We start from the raw sequence: 18624 nt of genomic DNA on the forward strand, positions 1-18624 counted from the left end.
ATTTCAAGGTCTCAGAGCGAGTGATGTCACCGATTGAAACACTACTAGCGCACACCACTAACTAGCTAGCCATTTCACACCGGTTTCACGTTCCACAAACAGTGCAAGTGCAGCAGTGTATCTCTGCTTCAAGTTGATCCCTTTGGCCGCAGGAATCCATATATAGTGCCCCTGCCTCAAGCAAAGTACGCTAAAACATACAGAGGCAGCTTGAACCGTATAATAAATGACTGTGTGTTGTGGCAAAGGACAGACGCACACCTCTTTATCTGGGGGGCTTTTTCACTGGGCTCAGCTGCAACGTCAGTGTTCTCCACTGAGCCTTGGATGAAAATTTCCTCTTCCTGCTGTTTTCGTTATTAATATTTTCTCTCTCCCTCTGGCTCAGCTTTGGTTGAGTGTAAGAGCAAGGCAGAAGGGATGCTTGCGAAGCGGTTCCATTGACAATGAGGGTTGACTTACGATGTGAAATGCAGTGTCACATTTAAAAAAAACTTGATTTATTTCCATCGCTTTCCATTTTGCTCCATGTCCCCTTATTTTGTACTCTTTCCTTACTCCCAAAATGTTGTTGCCTAAATCTCACCTAACCCTCCCAACACAACACCGTTCCCGTGCGCTGTCCCCCCTATACTACTCCCCCATTCCATACCCCCTGAATCTACCTCCTTTCCCCCTCTCTAGTGTACACTTCATTTATCCTCCTCACCCCCCTCTAAATCTGTACACTTCATAATATTTCCCACTTCCCCAAAACTACACATGAACAAAATTATGTGGACACCTGCTTGTCGAACATCTCATTCCAAAATCATGGGCATTAATATGGAGTTGGTCCCCCCTTGCTGCTATAACAGCCTCCACTCTTCTGGGAAGGCTTTCTACTAGATGTTGGAACATTGCTGTGGGGACATGCTTCCATTCAGCAACAAGAGCATTAGTGAGGTCAGGCATTGTTGTTGGGCAATTAGGCCTGGCTCGCAGTCGGCGTTCCAATTCATCCCAACGGTGTTCGATGGAGTTGAGGTGAGGGCTTTCTCAAACCGATCTCGACAAACCATTTCTGTTTGAACTTTGCGTTGTGCACGGGGGCATTGTCATGCTGAAACAGGCTGGAAGCACGGAATCGGTTAGAATGTCATTGTATGCTGTAGCATTAAGATTTCCCTTCTCAGGAACTAAGAGGCCTAGTCCAAAACATGAAAAACAGCCCCAGACCATTATTCCTCCTCCACCAAACTTTACAGTTGGAACTATGCATTGGGGCAAGTATCAAATCAAATGTATTTATATAGCCCTTCTTACATCAGCTGATATCTCAAAGTGCTGTACAGAAACCCAGCCTAAAACCCCATCAGCAAGCAATGCAGGTGTAGAAGCATGGTGGCTAGGAAAAACTACCTAGAAAGGCCAAATCCTAGGAAGAAACCTAGAGAGGAACCAGGCTATGAGGGGTGGCCAGTCCTCTTCTGGCTGTGCCGGGTGGAGATTATAACAGAACATGGCTAATAATCACAGTAGTTGTCGAGGGTGCAACAAGTCAGCACCTCAGGAGTAAATGTCAGTTGGCTTTTCATAGCCGATCATTGAGTGTATCTCTACCGCTCCTGCTGTCTCTAGAGAGTTGAAAACAGCAGGTCTGGGACAGGTAGCACGTCCGGTGAACAGGTCAGGGTTCCATAGCCGCAGGCAGAACAGTTGAAAGTGGAGCAGCAGCACGGCCAGGTGGACTGGGGACAGCAAGGAGTCATCATTCCCGGGAGTCCTGAGGCATGGTCCTAGGGCTCAGGTCCTCCGAGAGAGAGAAAGAAAGAGAGAAAGAGAATTAGAGAGAGCCTACTTAAATTCACACAGGACACCGGATAAGACAGGAGAAGTACTCCAGATTTAACAAACTGACCCTAGCCCCCCGACACATAAACTACTGCAGCATTAACCAGGTAGGCCAGTTGAGAACAAGTTCTCATTCACAACTGCGACCTGGCCAAGATAAAGCAAAGCAGTGCGACAAAAACAGCACAGAGTTACACATGGGATAAACAATCGTATGGCTGTGTCCTCAATTTTATACACTTGTCAGCAATGGGTGTGTCTGAAACAGCCGAATCCACTAATTTGAAGATGTGTCCACATACTTTTGTATGTATAGCGTACTTCACCCTGTCTCAAGTACGCTAAAACATACAGCAGCAGTGTGGTCGTTAAACTAGAACTCCTCTCTCCCCATAGCTGTGTGTTTGCTCCTGGGCTGTATGATCTTCCCGGATGGCTGGGATGCGGAGGTGGTACGCGACATGTGTGGCGAAAAGACAGGGAAGTACACGCTGGGAAACTGCTCCGTGCGCTGGGCCTACATGCTGGCCGTCGTTGGCATCATGGACGCCCTCATCCTCTCCTTCCTGGCCTTCGTTTTGGGCAACCGGCAGAATGACTTCCAGCTGGAGGAGCAGCTCAAAGTAGAACAGAAAGGTGAGGCGCTAAGGATTCTAAGCTAACCGCTAGACTAATGCTATTATAGGCTAATAGCTAGGCTAATGCTAATCTACGCTAACAGTTAGCCAAATGCTAGTCTAGGCTAACAAATGGGATAATGCTAATCCAGGCTAACAACTAGGATAATGCTAATCTAGACTAACAGCTAGGTTAATGCTAATCTAGGCTAACAGCTTTTCTTTGAATTATGCGTCAAAATTCCTATTTGTTACCACATTTTGGCAGCAGGATTGTAAAATTAAGGTATTGACCAGATGGGCTAGGTTATTAAAAAAATGCATGCATAACTGTAAATTGCTTTGGATAAGAACGTCTACTGAATGGCATATACTGTATTGTAACGACCCTGGGTTTATAAGCGCGGAAATCGACTCTGCCGCACGAGCATGCTTCTGCGGCACTGTCGGACCTTGGGCTAGAAGGTCGAGGGTTTGTGACCTGCTCCCTGCTGTTTCATGACAGTATATTATTTTTTATTATTTCTATATATTGAGACACCAGTGGCTAATGCTAATTGTTTTCATATATCAAGCAATGTACTGGGTTTACAAAGTGCTATGTAGTTATGTTTTAATTACATTTCAAAAGCAGCCCTGTTCTTTTTTATTATTGCATTGAAAATCAAGTTTCAATGTTTTGAGTAAAACTTTTGGCACAAACAAGCCACCATGTAGCTAGCTCAGCTCAAAGGCTAGCTATCCAAAACTATTTCAAAATGAAAACGACTAACCACAGCTACCACAATGACATGAGAGCTCATGCCTGTTACATGAGGAAAGCCAATGCATCACCGCAGGGGGAACCCTATCCCAGGTCAGGACTGTTTTTCTTGTAGATTGCACAGCCAGGGCTGGTTTTCCTGCTTGTTGGACTTGAAAATGGTGATGCTTAAAGTCTTTGTGTACCAAGGGGACAGACACATGTTCATACATATTTTATATTGCATTTCAGTTTCTGTGAAATGCATTGTGATGTCGGGTGCATTACATCATCCAGGTTTTTAATAATCTACTCACTGTTCCCTTTACAAAACCTTTGTCTATGAAATATTTCCGTGTTCTAGAGTTGAATAACGAGGCAACGTTGCTCTATCTACATTTGGTGCATCAGTATATTTTTTACGATTTACCAAAAACATTGGTGGCATCGTGATGAGGGATGTTGCAGCATGATCAGAGGCAGGAGAAGACAGTGTGTCAAACTGCATTAAGAAAAATGTCTAATAACCCCCCCCCCCGCACGCTATCGACTGTGCAGCAACACCCCGTCATAGCCCTCTAATATGTTTCCATGGTTAAGTGTCTTAATCCAGCAGGAGGCTTCTCTCTCTCTCTCTCTCTCTCATATTCCTCTCTCTCTCTCTCATATTCCTCCCTCTCTCTCTCTTATATTCCCCCCCCCCTCTCTCTCTCTCTCTCTCTCTCTCAAATTCCTCTCTCTCTCTCTCATATTCCTCCCTCTCTCTCTCTCTCTCTCTCTCTCTCTCTCTCTCTCTCTCTCTCTCTCTCTCTCTCTCATATTCCTCTCTCTCTCTCTCTCTCTCTCTCATATTCCTCCCTCTCTCTCTCTCTCTCATATTCCTCCCTCTCTCTCTCTCTCTCATATTCCTCTCTCTCTCTCTCTCATATTCCTCCGATCATTCCCCCTCGATTAATCTTTCTCTCTCCCCATCATCCATCCACTGGATGCTAATTTTGTTTCATCTGGTTCAAGGGGGGGTAAAGGATGTGGAAGGGTGCGTCTGGGCTTGCACAAGATGAGGTAGGGGGGTTGCAGTGTGGTTGTGGAGGTTGGTGTTGAGGCATCTGTAGTTGTGGGAGACATGTACAACACGTAGGCAGTTAAAACAGACTGTCTTTTGTTAGAACTCAAACTTAGCAGTAACAAGAACCAGATGTGAGATAACGGTATTTAGGGTATGAGCGCATAGATATTCTGCCCAGCAACAACTACACCTGCCAATGGGAGCGCCTGGAGGCTGGGACCAGTTCGGGCGCCAACAATCAACATAGGTTGAGTAAGTTTAAACCACACTTGATCTCTACTCTGACAGGCCGGCTCGGAAGCAGGAACTACTACTGTCAGAGTATTTAAAGAAGATATCTTTAGGGTGATGGCCAGTTCTCTGATACCAGATTCGATCTGCGCAACCCTTTACACTAGCCGGAGACAGGGAGCCATTAGCATCATGGCTAACTAGTGCCGACACATGTTCACTGCTAGTGTTCATTTGCAGGGTAATTAAACCAACCCACAAGACCAGAGGCAGAGAAATGTTGGAATACCTTGACATAAATTGATCAGATAAAATAGATTAATTCACAGCATCATGGCTCGTTTCTTTGCGACATGAACACTTGGTATTTTCTCGGTCTTGAAAATATGACACCCTGGAATGCAATTTGAAAACAAATATACATGAAAAAGTTGCCTAAATTATATTTTTGTTTGAATTAGATACAATGGCGCATCAACGAGCAGATGTGGACATGTTTGTGTGTCCGATGGATTGCGAGGGATATTTTCCAGCCACAATATTCTGAGCGTTTCCCTCCCGTTTCCCACACCAGACCTCCTAGAGGTTCTCACCGCGGGAGGCCAGAATTTGGACAAAACCTATTTGAGCCAGCCAAGAGGAATAGTCTCACTCAACAACCCTTGGGGATAAACAATTGGTTTAACCAGCGATAGCAGTGAAATACAGTTCATTCACTTTTTCAACATTTTGTTGTGTTACAGCTTTAATTTAAAATGGATTACAACTCGATTTTTTGGGTCACTGGCCTACACACAATAGCCCATAATGTCAAAGTGGAATTATATTTTTGAAATGTTTACAAATTAATACAAAATGAAAAGCTAAAATGTCTTCAGTCAATAAGTATTCAACCCCTTGGTTATGACAAGCCTAAATAAGTTCAGGAGTAAAAATGTGCTTAACAAGTCACGTAGTAAGTTGCATGGACTCATTCTGTATGCACTAATAGTGCTTAACATGATTTTTTTAATGACTACCTCATCTCTGTACCCCACACATACAATTATCTGTAAGGTCCCTCAGTTGAGCAGAGAATTTCAAACACAGATTAAATTACAATACCAGGGAAGTTTTCCAATACCTCACAAAGAAGGACACCTATAGGTAGATGGGTAAAAATAAAGAAAGCAGACATTGAATATCAACTTTGAGCATGGCAAAGTTATTAATTACACTTTGGATGGTGTATCAATACACCCAGTCACTACAAAGATATCGGTGTCCTCGGTTGCCAGACAGGAAGGAACCCACTCAGGGATTTCCCCATGAGGCCAATGGTGACTTTAAAGCAGTTATGAGTTTAATGGGTGTGATAGGAGAAAACTGAGGATGGATCAACTGCATTGTTGTTACTCCACATTAACCGAATTGATAGATGTAAAAGAAGGAAGCCTGTACAGAATAACAAATATTCCAAAACATGCACCTGTTTGCAACAAGGCACTAAAACATGGGGTTCTTACATTTTTTCAGCCTGGGACCCAAATGAGAATTGCTGTGTTTTCCTGGGACCCAAGCTTAGGAAAATATGCAACTATACATAAATATCGGTACATTTCATTGCCCTTGTGCCTAAAACAAATGCAATATAGACAAAAGCAAATTAATTTAAATATCCATATAAATATCTATGAATGTTTATTTTCCCCCATTAAAACACTTACATATATGTCTAGGTTGGAACTGTTGCTGTTAAAATGCAATAAATCATTTTCATTCTGAACTGGAATAAACGGATTGATCACATCACACAGATGAATAACAGAACACACACACAGGCTTTTTGATAGTGCAACCCTAAGTAACAGTACAGATGAAAAATGATCAGGCCTACTGTACATCTTACTGTAGAAATTATTGTTGAAAGAAAGTCTAGGTTGGAACTGTTGCTGTTAAAATACAATACATATGTTTTATTCTGAACTGGAATTAACTGATTGATCACATCACACAGATATAGATCAGAAAACACACAAACAGTCATTTTCTGGTCTATATCTGTGTGATGTAATCAATCAGTTTATTCCAGTTCAGAATAAAAAAATATGTATTGTATTTTAACAGCAACATGTCTATTCTGGGCTCTGTTTTTGACAGTACAACACTGACATCATGCTCAGCCTTGAAACTGTTTCTGTTCTTGTTTTCTAAGTATGTCAGAGTTGAGAACCCTGACTCACATAGGTATGTGGTGCCAAACTGGACCAGAACATCTCCTGCTTTCTCAGTCAGGTTGTCATGAATCCTGCCGAAAATTGGTGCCTCTTCCTGTTCGGGCGGCGCTCGGCCTACTAGCTGCCACCGATCCCCTTTTCTGTTTCATTTAGTTGTGTTTTAATTGGTTGCAACTGTTTCGTGTTTTGGTTGTGGGCTATTTAAACCCAGTAGGCCCGCCAGCTTTTGTGCAGGCTTGTTTTTCTGTTTATGGTGTGTGATTATTTTGTGGTATTCATTTTTCCGATCAGTTTCGTCCTGCTTGTTTGGACTGGGTCTTTACGCGCCGTTGTGTGTGTGGCGTGACCGTCTCTCTGGGTTCTTGGAAAATAAAGATCCACATCTTGTGAACTACCCTTCTCTCTGTGCCTGACTCCTCCACCCACTACTTATAGAAGCCGTGACACAGGTAAGAGACCACTTCCTGCTGTAGATGAGCAACCCAGAACTGTGTGAGTGTGTTTGCCTCAAAAAGCATCTTGCTTCAATCAGTTTGTTCCAGTTAAGTATAACTATTAGTATTGTATTTTAACAGCAAATGATTGTCTAGCAATGATCAACAACCAATTTGACAGAGCTTGAAGAATTTTTAAAAAGAATAACAGGCAAATGCTGCATAATCCAGGTGTGGAAAGCTCTAAGAGATTTACCCAGAAAGACTCACAGCTGTAATCGCTGCCAAAGGTGCTTCTACAAAGTGTTGACTCAGGAGTGTGAATGCTTATGTAAATTAGATATTTTGTATTTAATTTTCAATAAATTAGCAAAAATATCTAAAAACATGTTTTCACTTTGTTATTATGGGGTATTGTGTGTAGATGGTTTGAGAAAAAAACAATTGAATCCATTTTGAATTCAGGCTGTAACACAACAAAATGTGGAATATATCAAAGGGTATGAATACTTTTTGAAGGCACTTTATACCATGATGTATACTTTTCTTTGCAAAATTGGATTTCCTCCCATTATTATTATCATATTGAACTACTCTCAATTTGACACTGGGCTTGTGCATAAGTAGACACAGAACTGTTTGAACAGAACTGTGATGTGGTGTCTGTGGCCTACATTCAGACATTATTTAGTATAAGGAAGGACTCTACATACAGATTACCAAACATGTTTAAGCTCTGTATGAACATAAACAGTAATAAATGCATATGCAGGGGCGGACTTAGCGATTTGGGCGCCTGTTTCAAAATGCTGTTGAGGGTCTGTTTAAACCCAAACTCCCTGAAACATAGCAAAGTCTGCCCCCTGTGCTTATGTCAACAACATTTAGTCTACACTGAGTATACCAAACAGCCTCAACTCGTCAGGGCATGGATTCTACAAGGTGTCGAAAGCATTCCACAGGGATGCTGGCCCATGTTGACTCCAATGCTTCCCACAGTTTTGTCAAGTTGGCTGGATGTCCGTTGGGTGGTGGACCATTCAAATCAAACTTTATTTGTCACATGCGCCAAATACAACAAGTGTCGACCTTACCGTGTAATGCTTATTTACAAGCCCTTAACCAGCAGTGCAGTTCAAGAAGAAGAAAATATTTACCAAGTAGACTAAAATAAAAAGTAATAATAAAAAGTAACAGCATATTCTTGATACACATGGGAAACTGTTGAGTGTGAAAAACCCAGCAACGTTGCAGTTCTTGACATTGCTCTTGGATTGTGTATGTGTGCCTGGCACCTACTACCATACCTCGTTTAAAGGAACTTAAATATTTTGTCTTGCCCATTCACCCTCTGAATGGCACACATACACAATCAATGTCTCAATTGTCTCAAGGCTTAAAAATCCTTCTTTAACCTGTCTCCTCCCCTTCATCTACACTGATTGAAGTGGATTTAACAAGTGACATCAATAAGGGATCACCTGGATTCACCTGGTCAGTCTATGTCATGGAAACAGCAAGTGTTCATAATATTTGGTATATTCAATTCAAATCAAATCAAATCAAATTTATTTATATAGCCCTTCGTACATCAGCTGATATCTCAAAGTGCTGTACAGAAACCCAGCCTAAAACCCCAAACAGCAAGCAATGCAGGTGTAGAAGCACGGTGGCTAGGAAAAACTCCCTAGAAAGGCCAAAACCTAGGAAGAAACCTAGAGAGGAACCAGGCTATGTGGGGTGGCCAGTCCTCTTCTGGCTGTGCCGGGTGGAGATTATAACAGAACATGGCCAAGATGTTCAAATGTTCATAAATGACCAGCATGAACAGGCAGAACAGTTGAAACTGGAGCAGCAGCACGGTCAGGTGGACTGGGGACAGCAAGGAGTCATCATGTCAGGTATTCCTGGGGCATGGTCCTAGGGCTCAGGTCCTCCGAGAGAGAGAAAGAAAGAGAGAATTAGAGAGAGCATATGTGGGATGGCCAGTCCTCTTCTGGCTGTGCCGGGTGGAGATTATAACAGAACATGGCCAAGATGTTCAAATGTTCATAAATGACCAGCATGGTCGAATAATAATAATAAGGCAGAACAGTTTAAACTGGAGCAGCAGCACGGTCAGGTGGACTGGGGACAGCAAGGAGTCATCATGTCAGGTATTCCTGGGGCATGGTCCTAGGGCTCAGGTCCTCCGAGAGAGAGAAAGAAAGAGAGAAGGAGAGAATTAGAGAACGCACACTTAGATTCACACAGGACACCGAATAGGACAGGAGAAGTACTCCAGATATAACAAACTGACCCTAGCCCCCCGACACATAAACTACTGCAGCATAAATACTGGAGGCTGAGACAGGAGGGGTCAGGAGACACTGTGGCCCCATCCGAGGACACCCCTGGACAGGGCCAAACAGGAAGGATATAACCCCACCCACTTTGCCAAAGCACAGCCCCCACACCACTAGAGGGATATCTTCAACCACCAACTTACCATCCTGAGACAAGGCTGAGTATAGCCGACAAAGACCTCCGCCACGGCACAACCCAAGCGGGGGGCCAACCCAGACAGGATGACCACATCAGTGAATCAACCCACTCAGGTGACGCACCCCCTCCAGGGACGGCATGAGAGAGCCCCAGTAAGCCAGTGACTCAGCCCCTGTAATAGGGTTAGAGGCAGAGAATCCCAGTGGAAAGAGGGGAACCGGCCAGGCAGAGACAGCAAGGGCGGTTCGTTGCTCCAGAGCCATTCCGTTCACCTTCCCACTCCTGGGCCAGACTACACTCAATCATATGACCCACTGAAGAGATGAGTCTTCAGTAGAGACTTAAAGGTTGAGACCGAGTTTGCGTCTCTGACATGGGTAGGCAGACCGTTCCATAAAAATGGAGCTCTATAGGAGAAAGCCCTGCCTCCAGCTGTTTGCTTAGAAATTCTAGGGACAATTAGGAGGCCTGCGTCTTGTGACCGTAGCGTACGTGTAGGTATGTACGGCAGGACCAAATCAGAGAGATAGGTAGGAGCAAGCCCATGTTATGCTTTGTAGGTTAGCAGTAAAACCTTGAAATCAGCCCTTGCTTTGACAGGAAGCCAGTGTAGAGAGGCTAGCACTGGAGCAATATGATCAAATGTTTTGGTTCTAGTCAGGATTCTAGCAGCCGTATTTAGCACTAACTGAAGTTTATTTAGTGCTTTATCCGGGTAGCCGGAAAGTAGAGCATTGTAGTAGTCTATTCAGTGTATAAGGGATCAGTGGTCTGCAACAGTCTTCCTCCCTTCAGCCTCTCTCATCTCCTTTTCTATCAGTGTTCTACTATTTTCTATTTAATCAGTATCTCTGTATGTTTGTTGTAAAAGGGGGTTGTCTTGATAAGGGTTAAAGGTTATGGTTTTCTGTATGTATGACCATATTATGAAATTCACCCCAAAAAAGACAAAATTAGAAAAAAAATTCTCAGTCAAAAATCATCCCCCACTCCCATTCACATCAATATCAATCCTACTGAAGAAGGTTGACTCAAAACAGTTCTCCTTCTGTCTTCACAGATTTCGCAGTGTCCAGGGTAAGTCAAACAGCTGTTGACTGTTTGTGCTCTGTGGTGTGTTGTGATTGTAAGGTATCTGTGCTGTGTGGTCGTGTATGTGGTGTGTACAGTGACCTCTGCTGACCAGGTGGATTAGCGAGAAGAGTAGATCCTGGGGCAGGATGCACTCCCACAGGAATGAGGTATAATCACAGTAGCAATATTTGTGTCCTGTTGCCACAAGAAAAGGGCACCCAGTGAAGAACAAACACCATTGTAAATACAACCCATAATATGTTAATTTATTTTCCCCTTTGTACTTTAACTACTTGCACATCGTTACAACACTGTATATATACATAATATGACATTTGAAATGTGTCTATTCCTTTGGAACTTTTGTGAGTGTAATGTTCATTTTTATTATCTATTTCACTTGCTTTGGCAATGTAAACATATGCTTCCCATGCCAATAAAGATGCTTAAATTGAGAAAGAGAAAGGGAGAGGAAAATGCTAGCCTATTTTCGAGCGGAGTCCCATTAACAAGCTCTCATAAACACAAATATGTAAGCTGTGAGCAGTAGCACCGGGGCCCATGAAAAATGAAGTGTTAAAAGCACTAGTAGTGATGCTCAAGGGGAGAAACGTGTCCACCACTTTGTATTCCACAGAAAAGGAACTTTTAATGTGCTGGGAAAAAATTCCCTGCTTATGTCGTTTTGTCTCACAATGACAAGGAATTGTGTTTGAATATGTGAATACTTAATGTTAGGGTATCTGGATCTGGAAAAAAGGCTCTTTCTTGGTTAAGGATGAAAAGGAGGGAAGGTCATCGTTGTTCAAGGAGAGACAGTAACATCAGAGTAAGGTTTTCTATTAGACGAGTGCAAAAATGAACTCCTTGCCCACAGTAGATTTTCTACCTTGAAAACGTTGACTTCAGTCGATAAAAATGCTTCAGTGAAAGCTTAAGGCCTTTTTATTTGCACGTAGAATGAGACAACCGTCCTCGTCAGATGGTGAAAGTGATGATAGAATCAGCCTACGATATGGAGAGAGACAGAGGGCTGGTATCTAATATACTGTAGTGAGTTGACGACACTACTCCACAAAGAGATTTTGGATCATTTTTGTAATGCATTTTAGTCAGCAGTACAATATCCATATTAGGAAGTCGTAATAGGGTGTTTTGTCTGAGATCTGACAACTTCCTAATTTGGATGCTATACATCACTCCAAAAGGTGGTTTCCCAAACTCGGTCCTCTGTACCCCAAGGTGTGCACGTTTTTTGTTTTTTTTACCCCAATACTACACAGCGGATTCAAATAATAATCTAATCATCCAGCTTTGATCATTTCAATCAGCCTTGTATTGTTAGGGCAAAAACCAAAAGGTGCATCCTTGGGGTCCCGAGGACCGAGTTTGGAAAACGCTGGGTTAATGTGTGGACTGACCCATGTCATTTTGACTCAAGACCGCAGTAAGAACTTGAACTATCATAGAGGATATAGATAGGCTAGTTTTGTCCCATAAATCATCCAATAAAATCAAGCTACTAAATTGGACTAGGCACTGGTTGGCTATGTTTTTTGCACCTCTTCTCCATAATAGTGGACTAGAAATATGTACAGTGGGGCAAATAAGTATTTAGTCAGCCACCAATTGTGCAAGTTCTCCCACTTAAAAAGATGAGAGAGGCCTGTAATTTTCATCATAGGTACACTTCAACTATGACAGACAAAATGAGAAAAAAAATCCAGAAAATCACAACGTAGGATTTTTTATGAATTTATTTGCAAATTATGGTGGAAAATAAGTGTTTGGTCACCTACAAACAAACAAGATTTCTGGCTCTCACAGACCTGTAACTTCTTCTTTAAAAGGCTACTCTGTCCTCCACTCGTTACCTGTATTAATTAATAGCACCCGTTTGAACTTGTTATCAGTATAAAAGACACCTGTCCACAACCTCAAACAGTCACACTCCAAACTCCACTATGGCCAAGACCAAAGAGCTGTCAAAGGACACCAGAAACAAAATTGCAGGCTGGGAAGACTGAATCTGCAATAGGTAAGCAGCTTGGTTTGAAGAAATCAACTGTGGGAGCAATTATTAGGAAATGTAAGACATACAAGACCACTGATAATCTCCCTTGATCTGGGGCTCCACGCAAGATCACAAGAACGGTGAGCAAAAATCCCGGGAACCACACGGGGGGACCTAGTGAATGACCTGCAGAGAGCTGGGACCAAAGTAACAAAGCCTACCATCAGTAACACACTACGCCGCCAGGGACTCAAATCCTGCAGTGCCAGACGTGTCCCCCTGCTTAAGCCAGTACATGTTCAGGCCCGTCTGAAGTTTGGTAGAGAGCATTTGGATGATCCAGAAGAAGATTGGGAGAATGTCATATGGTCAGATGAAACCAAAATATAACTTTTTGGTAAAAACTCAACTCGTCGTGTTTGGAGGACAAAGAATGCTGAGTTGCATCCAAAGAACACCATACCTACTGTGAAGCATGGGGGTGGAAACAGCATGCTTTGGGGCTGTTTTTCTGCAAAGGGACCAGGACGACTGATCCGTGTAAAGGAAAGAATGAATGGGGCCATGTATCATGAGATTTTGAGTGAAAACCTCCTTCCATCAGCAAGGGCATTGAAGATTAAACGTGGCTGGGTCTTTCAGCATGACAATGATCCCAAACACACCGCCCGGGCAATGAAGGAGTGGCTTCATAAGAAGCATTTCAAGGTCCTGGAGTGGCCTAGCCAGTCTCCAGATCTCAACCCCATAGAAAATCTTTGGAGGGAGTTGAAAGTCTGTGTTGCCCAGCAACAGCCCCAAAACATCCCTGCTCTAGAGGAGATCTGCATGGAGGAATGGGCCAAAATACCAGCAACAGTGTGTGAAAACCTTGTGAAGACTTACAGAAAACGTTTGACTTCTGTCATTGCCAACAAAGGGTATATAAAAAAGTATTGACAAACTTTTGTTATTGACCAAATACTTATTTTCCACCATAATTTGCAAATAAATTCATAAAAAATCCTACAATGTGATTTTCTGGATTTTTTTTCTCATTTTGTGTGTTATAGTTGAAGTGTACCTATGATGAAAATTACAGGCCTCTCATATTTTTAAGTGAGAGAACTTGCACAATTGGTGGCTGACTAAATACTTTTTTGCCCCACTGTATGTGTGTTTAGTGCTATAGATGCTAGTCAGGTGACAGAAGTAATCGGGTGTGGTAGACAATAGCTGTACCTATTGTTGTCGTGATGATGCACAGGGCTAATACTACCTTCCTCCCCTCCAGCATCTCCACCTTGGCTCCACCCTCAAGATGGACAGAGTAAGACCAATCAGCTTCCCCCATTTAATCAATATGATGGGGAATATGACCACTCAATCAACCAATGTGCATGTAACGAACCCTAGCATGCACCAGGAACCTGTTTGTTGCTGTTTCAGATGTTTTGATCTGCTCGCTTCTGTAATGAGTAATACTGGTGTTTTGCTTCCTCCCTCCCTCGACCACTCTCCTCATATGGTTCCTGCTCGTGATGCTTTCATATTAAAAGCCAACTCCTCAATTAGCACGTCGAAAAATACAGACAGAAAATTGACATCTAGATACCACTCTGTTCATATCCTCTTCCTAATATGGACAGGGGGGGGGGGGGGTTGGTTATGTTCCAGTTGGTGCCTCTGCACTCCGCCATTTGTTTCCAACGTGGGGGAGGAATGTGATGACTTAATTCGGTCTGCACCACAGCCGTCCTGGCCTAGCCAAATGTGACACCTGTTCGGGCGGAGGAGGTGGAGCTGGGCTTCTGAACAGATTAATAACACTATGCCCTTTTTCTCCTACCTCCCCTCCACCTATTAACTCTCAGCCCCGTCCCTGTTGGAGTCACTTTTGGCATAATCTGATTTTCATTAAAATAGCGTAGAGGAAGATTCATCACGGCAAAGTGCTACAGCTGTTATTATCCACCGCCAGGCACACTGAGTCACAAACAGGAAGTTCATGTAGTCTCAGGTCCAAGCGGACTAACGATGTGGAGTTAGGGCAGGGTGTGACACGCAATGTGGGTTTAATTAATTGACTCATTACTTTGCTCATTAAGCAATGTAGCTGTTTTGTATGGAATGTTAATGGCTGTTCGTTTGAAAACGTCAGCTTGGTTTCTTTGTGTGTTTTCTGCAAAGCGTTGAGGACAAAACAAGTCAAGCACATGCATATTCTTTTATGTAAACACTATTTTTATAACCAGGCAAAAAGACAATTGCATGTAAACAAGGTGACCAGATGCATGTTCTGAGGCACATCAGATTTTATTATGTGCTGTAGCGCAGTGACTGGTTATTACTGCCGTAGTGCTGGGTTATTACTGTCGTAGTGACTGGTTATTACTGCCGTAGTGACTGGTTATTACTGCCGTAGTGACTGGTTATTACTGTCGTAGTGACTGGTTATTACTGCCGTAGTGACTGGTTATTACTGCCGTAGTGACCGGTTATTACTGCCGTAGTGACTGGTTATTACTGCCGTAGTGACTGGTTATTACTGCCGTAGTGACTGGTTATTACTGTCGTAGTGACTGGTTATTACTGCCGTAGTGACTGGTTATTACTGCCGTAGTGACTGGTTATTACTGTCGTAGTGACTGGTTATTACTGCCGTAGTGACTGGTTATTACTGCCGTAGTGACTGGTTATTACTGTCGTAGTGACTGGTTATTACTGTCGTAGTGACTGGTTATTACTGCCGTAGTGACTGGTTATTACTGCCGTAGTGACTGGTTATTACTGCCGTAGTGACTGGTTATTACTGCCGTAGTGACTGGTTATTAATGTCGTAGTGACTGGTTATTACTGCCGTAGTGACTGGTTATTACTGTTGTAGTGACTGGTTATTACTGCCGTAGTGACTGGTTATTACTGTCGTAGTGACTGGTTATTACTGCCGTAGTGCTGAATCCTACTCAATATACCGGTATAAATATCAAACATAACAAAAGTTATATACAAGATGGTCCCATACAAAAACATAATGAAATGTTGTTTCTAGCTATTTGGTCTGAAATGTCAGAGAAAATGTACTCAGCTGTGACCTTTAAATGACATTACATTTGTATGTTTCTTTGTTTTTAAGTTTCTTTCATATTCCACACCTCAGTTACTAACAGTGACTCATGTTTCATGCGTATCCCTTCAAATCCACCAAGACATATCATATCCGCTGTATTTTTTTATTTTAACAATATTTAACTATGCATGTCAGTTAAGAACAAATTCTTATTTACAATGACGACCTAGGAACAGTGGGTTAACTGCCTTGTTCAGGGGTAGAACGACAGAGTTTTACCTTGTCAGCTCTGGGAGTCGATCTAATAACCTTATTCCCCTCTCCCTCTCTACCCTTAATTCATACCAGATCCATTCCTGTTACTTCCTTATTCCTCTCTCTCTCTCTACCCTTAATTCATACCAGATCCATTCCTGTTACTTCCTTATTCCTCTCTCTCTCTCTACCCTTATTTCATACCAGATCCATTCCTGTTACTTCCTTATTCCTCTCTCTCTCTCTACCCTTATTTCATACCAGATCCATTCCTGTTACTTCCTTATTCCTCTCTCTCTCTAGCCTTATTTCATACCAGATCCATTCCTGTTACTTCCTTATTCCTCTCTCTCTCTCTACCCTTATTTCATACCTGATCCATTCCTGTTACTTCCTTATTCCTCTCTCTCTCTCTACCCTTATTTCATACCAGATCCATTCCTGTTACTTCCTTATTCCTCTCTCTCTCTCTATCCTTATTTCATACCAGATCCATTCCTGTTACTTCCTTATTCCTCTCTCTCTCTCTACCCTTATTTCCTACCAGATCCATTCCTGTTACTTCCTTATTCCTCTCTCTCTCTCTACCCTTATTTCATACCAGATCCATTCCTGTTACTTCCTTATTCCTCTCTCTCTCTCTACCCTTATTTCATACCAGATCCATTCCTGTTACTTCCTTATTCCTCTCTCTCTCTCTAGCCTTATTTCATACCAGATCCATTCCTGTTACTTCCTTATTCCTCTCTCTCTCTCTACCCTTATTTCATACCAGATCCATTCCTGTTACTTCCTTATTCCTCTCTCTCTCTCTAGCCTTATTTCATACCAGATCCATTCCTGTTACTTCCTTATTCCTCTCTCTCTCTCTAGCCTTATTTCATACCAAATCCATTCCTGTTACTTCCTTATTCCTCTCTCTCTCTCTACCCTTATTTCATACCTGATCCATTCCTGTTACTTCCTTATTCCTCTCTCTCTCTCTATCCTTATTTCATACCAGATCCATTCCTGTTACTTCCTTATTCCTCTCTCTCTCTCTAGCCTTATTTCATACCAGATCCATTCCTGTTACTTCCTTATTCCTCTCTCTCTCTCTACCCTTATTTCATACCTGATCCATTCCTGTTACTTCCTTATTCCTCTCTCTCTCTACCCTTATTTCATACCTGATCCATTCCTGTTACTTCCTTATTCCTCTCTCTCTCTCTAGCCTTATTTCATACCAGATCCATTCCTGTTACTTCCTTATTCCTCTCTCTCTCTCTATCCTTATTTCATACCAGATCCATTCCTGTTACTTCCTTATTCCTCTCTCTCTCTCTACCCTTATTTCATACCAGATCCATTCCTGTTACTTCCTTATTCCTCTCTCTCTCTCTACCCTTATTTCATACCAGATCCATTCCTGTTACTTCCTTATTCCTCTCTCTCTCTACCCTTATTTTATACCAGATCCATTCCTGTTACTTCCTTATTCCTCTCTCTCTCTCTACCCTTAATTCATACCGGATCCATTCCTGTTACTTCCTTATTCCTCTCTCTCTCTCTATCCTTATTTCATACCAGATCCATTCCTGTTACTTCCTTATTCCTCTCTCTCTCTCTACCCTTATTTCATACCAGATCCATTCCTGTTACTTCCTTATTCCTCTCTCTCTCTCTACCCTTATTTCATACCAGATCCATTCCTGTTACTTCCTTATTCCTCTCTCTCTCTCTATCCTTATTTCATACCAGATCCATTCCTGTTACTTCCTTATTCCTCTCTCTCTCTCTACCCTTAATTCATACCAGATCCATTCCTGTTACTTCCTTATTCTTCTCTCTCTCTCTACCCTTATTTCATACCAGATCCATTCCTGTTACTTCCTTATTCCTCTCTCTCTCTCTAGCCTTATTTCATACCAGATCCATTCCTGTTACTTCCTTATTCCTCTCTCTCTCTACCCTTATTTCATACCAGATCCATTCCTGTTACTTCCTTATTCCTCTCTCTCTCTCTATCCTTATTTCATACCAGATCCATTCCTGTTACTTCCTTATTCCTCTCTCTCTCTCTACCCTTATTTCATACCAGATCCATTCCTGTTACTTCCTTATTCCTCTCTCTCTCTCTACCCTTATTTCATACCAGATCCATTCCTGTTACTTCCTTATTCCTCTCTCTCTCTAGCCTTATTTCATACCAGATCCATTCCTGTTACTTCCTTATTCCTCTCTCTCTCTCTAGCCTTATTTCATACCAGATCCATTCCTGTTACTTCCTTATTCCTCTCTCTCTCTCTACCCTTATTTCATACCAGATCCATTCCTGTTACTTCCTTATTCCTCTCTCTCTCTCTACCCTTAATTCATACCAGATCCATTCCTGTTACTTCCTTATTCCTCTCTCTCTCTCTATCCTTATTTCATACCAGATCCATTCCTGTTACTTCCTTATTCCTTTCTCTCTCTACCCTTATTTCATACCAAATCCATTCCTGTTACTTCCTTATTCCTCTCTCTCTCTCTACCCTTATTTCATACCAGATCCATTCCTGTTACTTCCTTATTCCTCTCTCTCTCTCTAGCCTTATTTCATACCAGATCCATTCCTGTTACTTCCT

At 42.4% G+C, this 18624-nt stretch overlaps 1 pseudogene; it reads left to right on the forward strand.

The window, feature by feature from the left end:
• LOC139413829 (LHFPL tetraspan subfamily member 3 protein-like) overlaps window positions 1-14232 on the forward strand; it is a 32469-nt pseudogene extending 18237 nt beyond the window's left edge.
• The last annotated feature ends 4392 nt before the right edge of the window (window positions 14233-18624 follow it).

Source organism: Oncorhynchus clarkii, chromosome 7 (assembly GCF_045791955.1).
Source record: "Oncorhynchus clarkii lewisi isolate Uvic-CL-2024 chromosome 7, UVic_Ocla_1.0, whole genome shotgun sequence".
Classification (NCBI taxonomy): domain Eukaryota; kingdom Metazoa; phylum Chordata; class Actinopteri; order Salmoniformes; family Salmonidae; genus Oncorhynchus; species Oncorhynchus clarkii.